The following is a 9,448-nucleotide window of genomic DNA, read 5'->3' on the forward strand; positions in this document are numbered from 1 at the left end:
TATCATGTGTTTGGATAATAAAAGGTAATTCAATGCACCTCGCCTCTTCCAGCGTCATGTGTTTGGATAATAAGAGCTGATTCAATGCACCTCGCCTCTTCCAGCGTCATGTGTTTGGATAATAAGAGCTGATTCAATGCACCTTGCCTCTTCAGGCACCACGCGAATGAGAGTTACTTGTAAGTAAGTAAATGCAGTAAGCTCTACATATTAATGAAAAACTACAATTGTCTCCTATTGGATTTGGAAGTACACAAAGAGGAGTTCGGGTGGAACACAGGTGTCAAGTGGTAAAATGTCATAGCGACAACAAAACATCTGTTTTAATGAAATACAAGAGACTGATGAACTTAGAATTATATAGGTTTTTGAATCTTGATGGTAATTTAATAATTTCGTTATTCCACTTTGGACTTTTAGATTTAAGTAAAAATTAATTTGACAGCAGCCTAATATTCTGTTGTTTCGGCTTAATAACAGTTGAGAATTACAATGGTACAGGCTCACAAGAACTCATCATTATGTTGTTTCTACTTGACAGAAGTTTAGCAATAAGTTGTCTCAGTCTGACAACAGCCTAACATTACGTTGTTCCAGCTACATAATAACCTAACATTACATTGTTTCAGCTTGACAATTATCTAACATTACATTGTTTCAACTTGACAACAGCCTAACATTACGTTGTTTCAGCTTGACAACAGCCTAACGTTACGTTGTTCCAGCTACATAATAACCTAACATTACATTGTTTCAGTTTGACAATTATCTAACATTACATTGTTTCAACTTGACAACAGCCTAACATTACGTTGTTTCAACTTGACAACAGCCTAACATTACGTTGTTTCAGCTTGACAACAGCCTAACGTTACGTTGTTCCAGCTACATAACAACCTAACATTACATTGTTTCAGCTTGACAATTATCTAACATTACATTGTTTCAACTTGACAACAGCCTAACATTACGTTGTTTCAGCTTGACAACAGCCTAACATTACGTTGTTCCAGCTACATAATAACCTAACATTACGTTGTTTCAGTTTGACAATTATCTAACATTACATTGTTTCAATTTGACAATAGCCTAACATTAAGATGTTTCAGCTTCCCAACAGCTTAACATTAGGTTGTTTCAGCTTGACAACAGCCTCACATTATATTATTTCAGCTTGACAACAGACTAATATTATACTGTTTCACCTTGAGAACAAACTAACACTATATTGTTTCAGCTTGATAACAACCTAACATTACGTAGGACTTGGATGAATGATAATAAAAAAGAAATTGACAGAACCTTATTCCATTGTAACACGGTCTTTAATGCCTAACGAAGGTCGTCTGCTCGAAACGTTGCAGAAAATAAATTAGAAAAAGTTTTCATTTAGATGTGTCAATTTATTCTTTATTCTCATTTATCCAAATTTTCCTTCTCACGTCTTGCGAAACAACAATCAGTCAACTGCACCTCGCCTCTTCCAGCGTCATGTGTTTGGATAATAAGAGCTGATTCAATGCACCTTGCCTCTTCCAGCGTCATGTGTTTGGATAATAAGAGCTGATTCAATTGTTGTTTTGGTGGAGCCAAAATAAGGGTTTGTAGTTTGAGTAAAAAATTTATACAGTACCTCCAGTCCTGTTTCCTTACATTTTTTACGATTCCTATTTGCAGGTTTTTAAATTCAAAAATTTTGTATTTATTTTGTATGTACATGTATACAGTATCATACTTTCAAAGTTACGCGATTGTTATCACAAATATTAGTCCTATTGGTTTATAATGCTTTGTTTATTTGTAATTAAGCACAAAGCTACACAATGGGCTATCTGTGCTCTGCCCACCACAGGTATCGAAACCCGGATTCTAGCGTTGTAAGTCCGCAGACATACCGCTGTGCCACTGGGGGGCAAGGATTGTAGCATATCAGATTTAACAATAGGGGGTTTTAATTTGTCCATAGATGGCACTGTGATGTTTTAGCTAGACAGCAACTTCGAATCACGTTGTTACAGCTCCAGATGTGTATGGATTTTGTCCATCACTTTTTTGCACGGTGTTTGAGGCAAAATATCTATTTTAGCTTAACGAAGTGATGTTATATGTTTTTCTACGCAACAATATAGAACACATACAGGGTGTCCCAGAAGTCTGGACCCATCGTGAAAATACACACTGTATTCTTAATATATTTACTATTCAAATTGCATGCCATTAAGAGCCACATTCACATACAGTTTTTGTTTAGTAACGATTTTAATTTAGGGCCGAGTCGTTGAGAAAATTTCACGTTGACAGGAATTTTGTATTTAATGGCTAGTTTTGTCCAAGTGTGGATTATTCTTGAGCTGGTTTCAGGGACAAAAGGTAAACTGCAGTGTAATGTTCTGTTGTTGGGTTTGTTAGTATCAATTTTGTTCGTGAGTTGTGTTTTATTGTGGTGAATGTCAAAAACAAAAATTATTTAGAATCACACAATACCAACGTCATTTACAAAATAACATGCAATAACTACCCAGAATTCTACATCGGAGAAACAGGAAGACAATTGGAAACCAGATTCACAGAACACAATAAAAAAACCGTCCCATGTTTAACACCATTGCAACTAAAAAAAAAACGTAGTATATCTATTAAAAACACAGTAATGTTAAACAAAGAACCAAACATAAACAAACGAAAAATCAAGGAATTCATCTTAATTGAACAAAACAACCCTACTCTAAACCAACACCCCGGGGTGCCAAGATACCTCTTCTAAATCGTGCAACAATATTCGGTCATGTGACCTCTTTGTTCAATACTGTATATATATATATATCCGTGTCAGTGTAAACTACTTGTACCTGATGATGACAAAACCTTGTCGAAACGTTGTACATTTGCTGTTTGTTAAACTCATATTAAAGTTTTTCTTCATTACCCATTCAAGCCGTCTCCAAGCATTATTAGTTAGTTCAGTTTCTCCGAGATGTTTTTACATTAAACGTCCTTTAGATTTTTTCTCCTCTACTAATAAACATTCATTAAACAATGCAAGCTATTTAACTATATCTACGTTGTACTTCACGAGGACACTATATATATACTGTCTGTCGACATCAACGACTCTCAAGTGGCGACAGCCAAGTGTGTTTCTTCTAATCTTTCAGCTCTGTTCCACTCATCACTCAGCAGAGAGTCCTTTCCTATAGAAAAGTAACACGAACGCTATCAGAATCTATTTCACGTAACTAAGGCCCTCAACCTCGAATGCTGTCCTTCCTGTCCTGCTTGGGTACTGCAATAATGATTAAAGCTAAGGAAATCCTGCACTGAAAGTAACAACAATAGGAAACGATTATTTAATTGTACGATTGCACCATTCTGCCAAATATAAGCTATTAAGATACAGATAAATTAATCGGTTAGTTGTGTTTCGTTTCACAAACTTTTGATTTCGTGGATAATTTCACTAACCTTGTAGGAAACATCTTAAAGATAAAAAGCAAATGAAAATTACATTTAACAGGGTTAAAACTCTTTAAAAAAAGTGACGTATCAGGAGATTATTTATGGTATCCATTTTACTGGCATTAGATTAAGTCAAGAATTAGTTTCAGCGTGTTTTCTTTTTTATACTTGTTTTCTGGAATGATAACTTCACGTGTTACTGAAATTTTACTTATTGTTCAATCGAATTTGATCACCGTCAGTTTAGTTCGTTTCTGTTATTTTCGGTCTGCTTCCTTAACGTTTTGTCAGCAGTAAGTTTAAACTTACAACGCTAAAATCCGGGGTTCAAATCCCCGTGGTGGACAGGACGCTGATAGCCTATTGTACAGCTTTACGCTAGAACAAACCTTAGCGCTTAGTCCGTTATCGTTTGTTTTTAGAGTGTATGTATGAGTCTTGGTCTTTTCATGGTCTCTTACATTTGAAATTTGGTTTATTTCGCTTCATTTGAGTTCCTGTCTGTTGCTAAGGTTATAGGCGAGCTCTGAAACCCGGCCGTAATGGGTGCGCTTATGGCGCACATTCCACCGCTTTTCTCGCTCTACGTAATTACAAACACCTACTATTAGAAATAGGCTTATATTGATATTACTAAGTTTCTTCTCACAAGAACTATTTTGCTGAATATCATGAACAATGATAAAACTGAGGCAGGTCTCTATAGCTGACCTATGTGGCTTTGCTGAATATCATGAACAATGATAAAACTGAGGCAGGTCTCTATAGCTGACCTATGTGGCTTTGCTGAATATCATGAACAATGATAAAACTGACGCAGGTTTCTATAGCTGACTTATGTGGCTTTGCTGAATATCATGAACAATGATAAAACTGACGCAGGTCTCTATAGTTGACCTATGTATTTTATAAAACTGTCGGTTCTGTTAGCTAAGAAACCCCCGTTAATGGTTAGGTTTACTTAGAAAATTTTCTATAAATCTTTACGGATTTTTCGAGAAAAAAAAAAGATTTAAATGGAGAATAGAATTTGTACAGAATCAGTCTCTGACAAGTTGGAGAAGCATTTACATATTTTTAACATATTAAAATGATTAAAAATGTATATTTGGCATAGGGTATAACACGAAGGCATATTTGACTTACTTACTCCAAAGCATATCAGATAACTTTACCTCATAATATTCGTGTTTTTCAGAATATGAAAGGTAATTAGTTAATTCGGGGGAGAAAATTATTTTAACCTTACCTTCAATCCCTTGGGATATATAAAATACTTTTTACAAAATGGTGTTAAACTTACCTTCAGTTCTTCAGGATGTATAAAATACGTCCTACAAGGCTGTTCAGCTGGTATTATACTAACCTCGTTGTTTCGTCCTGTCCTTGTATCTGATGGACAAACTCAACAGCAGGAAAAGTTAATACTTTTTTTTTAAGCCTTAAGTAAATGTATGATCAAATATGGGAGGCTCCCTCTGCCGGACTTACTGTGCACTACGATTTCAACTGTGTAAGGCATGAGCGTTGTTCTGCTTCACGATATTTTATTCTGTTTTTCCTTCTTGTTTGTCTTTGGTGAGAATGAAACCTCTAATTATTTTAGAAAATAATAATAAAAAAAAGGTTATAGGAAGAAGCTCAGACTGAAAGATGCACACCCACTAGTTTTCAAAAATATATATGTGATATACGTAATTAAAAAGACCAAAACAACAGTCGCTGACTAAAGTCAAATGAACATGGAAGCAATTGAAATGGACCTATCTTTAACTCCAAAAAGTATCAAAATACGCGTGAAAGAAAAGACACTGACCAGAGTTACATTATTTGACTTCTTGTTATTGATTGCTCAAAATATGAGGTCATTTGAAGAATTTTTTGTATTTACAGGTTATTGGTGTTTAAGCAAAACAAACAGGACTGAAGCGTTTTTATACCAGTCTCATAGTTCATAAAAACGTTCGCAAAGCCAAGGACAAATTGGACAAACTATTTGATCGTTATTGAGAACAGAACAAACACTTAGAAGCTAACGTTTCATCAGAATAGCTCCCTATAGTCGACGCGAGAGTTTGAGGTACCAACCATTAAATTGAGTGACGTATTTCCTCTTTAAAAGTGATATGATAGACAGCATATACATTAATAGAATGTACACAGCAATATTTCTAGTTATATACATGGAGCGGGTTGGACTTATAGTAGAGCTCTGGATTTCGGAGCTGGCGAGTGGGATCCGAACCTGTGTGAAATCACAAACTATTTCCCCTATTTTAAGCTGTAGGTGCGTTATAAGAATGACAGTAGATCCTTTGTCGAAAATATTGATGGTTGGTTGCTGCTTATTGGCTGTCTTCCCTCTTGTCAAGTGTTCATGATTATGTATGGCAACAGATAGTTTTTAGTAGTTTTGCCATAAATATAAAATACAAATTTCACAAATCCGATTATAATGCACAGAATATTTAAAAACTAGTTAATTGATACACACAAAGCTACACAATGGATTATCTGTGTTGTGCTCTCCACGGGTATCGAAACCCGGTTTTAGCGCTGAGCCACTACATACTATTGTATGGATAAAATAAATCATTAAAATCATTATTTGCAAGACAAATCTGAGAAATATCTCTTTAATGATTATATGCATTTTTTTGCGGTTTAGTTTTGTTTAATTCCAGCTTGAATTTAATCTTATCAAATTCCTGTTCTTGCATCTAATCTTTGACAACAATGACATCTGAGTGGGCAATGAGTTGTTAAGTGTTCAAAATTTATTTCTATGTGCAAAACTGCCACACAACATTAAATGAGCCCTTAAAGATGGATATAGGGTTGTTGGGGTTAAGTGGAAAGGCTTAATTTAAAAAAAATGACAAATTGGATTTGTTTAGTAATTTTCTGGATTGGTTGGGTACTGTTAAACATATTCGTTTAGTTTAACGTGACAAGTAAGTTGGCTGTTCCATAAATATAACACTGGCCAAGGCCGAGTAAGAACAGTTACTATGACAACTTTGTTTTCATCTCTTAGTTATACATACAAGAACTTGATAAATTAGGGTTCAGAACGTTATATTAAAATGATACTGAATATGCATATCAGCAATTGACATGACAACTACAGCCGATATAAAGTCACGGTGGGACGGGATGTATCAGAAGTATATTTTTACATTGTTTGTCGTTTTGTAGTTAGTGTGATGACATTGAAAATATTGCTTTTGGGACAGGTATGTAACAACCCCTTCTGACAAAATATTCATACATTTAGATCACAAAGATATGTTAAGATCGGGGATTTAGAATTTAGAAATTCATATGTACACAAGCTGCTTTCACGACATATCTCTTCAACAGTCGCTTACTTCAAGTAGATGGAGAATGAAACTGGTATTCTTGTTATTACACATGAAAACATACCCACCAAGTCTCAACGTCTATGGATTATTATGCAAAAAAAAACAATTGAAACAGGCATTAGAAAATCGTTGTCCTCGTATACTAGATGGCTTATAGAAACACACAGGGAAGAGTGGTGTGCTTTAGTCATGGCAGTCTTACAATGGAGCCTGTTGCAATGAAAACTACTCTGCAGGACTATTTTCAAGGTGCATGGTCGTCAGATAGAGCATGAACGAATGTGGCAACATGGACTGTAACACGTGGCGAGGCTCCAAAATTCTTAGAAATAACGTAGTCAATCTCTATACACACGAGTGATCTTAGAAATGTGGAACTTAGATAACTACATCTTCAATGAAATTTTACATTTCCTTACAGGTGACTAAATTATTTCTGTGCTGGAAATAATCATTTTCAATTATTCTGTGATGTTCTCTGGTGACTCGGCGATAGGCTTAAGGACTTTTAACGTTATAATACCGGGTTCGATCGCCACGGCGAGCACAGCTCAGATAGCACATTGTGTAGCTTTGCGCTAAAACAAAGCAAACCATTACTCTATGACTGCTTTTGAACTCGTATTTTTTATATTATTATGGCTAGCTTTTCATCAACCCGATAGTTGTATTAACTATATGATTTTATGTTTTATACACGAGGTAAGTGTAATTTTAACATGTGTGTGTGTGTTGCTACTGATTTTTTTGTGGTTACCATCAATAAAAAGAAGCTGAACAAAACAAAACCTAACAACAACTTAAAATGCCGTATCAAAGAAATGTTGTTAATTAAAACTTCGGACGTCCATGGAAAGTTTCATGTAGTAATAAAACGATACTTTTATCTTTCTTGAACTATATTTTTCAGTAATTTTAGCACTAATGAATATAGATAACTCGATACAGTTTTTGAAATTAGCAAATTAGAATTTCTCTTTACTAATCTTCCCAGTTCATTTGTCTTGGAATGGCAAACAAACTTTCTTAATTTTATAAATAATTAGTTATGCATTTTTATAAGTAGGGTTTCTTTGTCGCACTGAAAAATGAGAAAAAATCACATTAAAGATTCTGTATTTTATACTACTAATATATTTATATTTTATGAAACTAATATGTACCTTGTATGAACACAGTATGTGAATCAATTTTGTTTCAGGACATTCTGAGGGAGCCCTCTATATTTTAACGTTTCAACATCATTTGCTGAATAGAAAAAACGGAATTTATTTTCACTATGTTGGGTACTAGTTGTTTTCAACCATAATAGCATTTTATACACATGTAGGCTAAATGGCCAGGTCAGAAACCCTAAGGTTGAAGTACAACTGCCCTTAATTTTGAACTATTAACCAGAGGGAGGGCAGCCAGTCAACAGTTCCTCCCGCCACAAGGAATTTATCAATCTCCTGGAACCGAATGATGGAACTGACTGTCACTTTTGTAATGCACTCACTGCTGACAGTGCGGAGCATATTCAATGGCAGCACGACTCGAACCTTGGACTTTCTGATCCGCACCTCGAGAAATTAACCAATAAGTTACGAACTGAAATTAACAACATTATTTCCTACATTCCAAAAAACTTTGTTAGTCGGTTTTTATTTTCAAATTTCAGTATATTTTAACAAATAATGAAATGGGGAACACCTGAACAGTTTACTTTCATTTGCCCGAAAGCATTTTTTTATTGTAACACGCCTATCACAAACGTACTGTAAAAATACGATATAAAATAACTCGAAAAGTAAACTATAAAACAGAATGTAGATTTTTCAAAGTTAAATGAATGATGTATAATAAAACACAAATTCTTATTAACTCAAAGTTTTCATTTTGTCGTTCAAATGCATGACATTATAATGAAAACAAACTGAACAAAGTCAAAGAAAAGTTAAGAAAAGAGTGAAAATAAGAAAATTGTCTGGCCCCAAAGCGATTCTTTACGATTGTCTTCATACACATAATTTCAAGATAACTCAATCACTACTGTAGTAAAATTTTACTGAAGAGAAAGATAATTAGACATCCGATTGTGAAGTCAGAAGTAATAAAATACGGATTTTTTTATTATTTATTTAACTCCAATGATAGAGTTAATACGTCCAAGGCATGTAAATAACTTGAAAAAACTGTTAATGATATCTATGTTTGACGTTTTTGCCGAGTTTTATTATCGACATTTTGTGAGAGTAAAGTGTACACTGTATTAAAATAAAATATTTATCTGTTCGGTCGTGGCCCGGCATGGCCAAGTGATTAAGGCACTCAACTCGCAATCTGAGGGTCGCGGGTTCGAATCCCTCTAACACCAAACATGCTCGTCCTTTCAGCCGTGAGGGCGTTATAATGTGACGGTCAATCCCACTATTCATTGGTAAAAGATTAGCCCAAGAGTTGGTGGTGATGACTAGGTGCCTTCACTCTAGTCTTACACTGCTAAATTAGGGACGGCTAGCGCAGATAGCCCTCGTGTAGCTTTGCGTGAAATTCAAAACAAACAAAGTGTTGGGTCGTACCCTTTTCAATAATGAACAGTTTTATGGTAAAACCTCAAAAATGAAAGACAGCGTGGGTGGAACATT

General features: G+C 34.9%; 1 long non-coding RNA gene across 1 annotated transcript in view; it reads right to left on the reverse strand.

Moving 5' to 3' along the window:
* LOC111085865 overlaps positions 1–4,877 on the reverse strand; it is an 18,903-nt gene extending 14,026 nt beyond the window's left edge. The window contains exon 1 of the long non-coding RNA XR_002610639.1: positions 4,760–4,877. This is a non-coding gene — a long non-coding RNA (uncharacterized LOC111085865). The remainder of the gene's footprint in view (positions 1–4,759) is intronic.
* Between the last annotated feature and the right edge of the window lie 4,571 nt (positions 4,878–9,448).

Source organism: Limulus polyphemus, unplaced genomic scaffold (genome assembly GCF_000517525.1).
Source record: "Limulus polyphemus unplaced genomic scaffold, Limulus_polyphemus-2.1.2 Scaffold669, whole genome shotgun sequence".
Classification (NCBI taxonomy): Eukaryota; Metazoa; Arthropoda; class Merostomata; order Xiphosura; family Limulidae; genus Limulus; species Limulus polyphemus.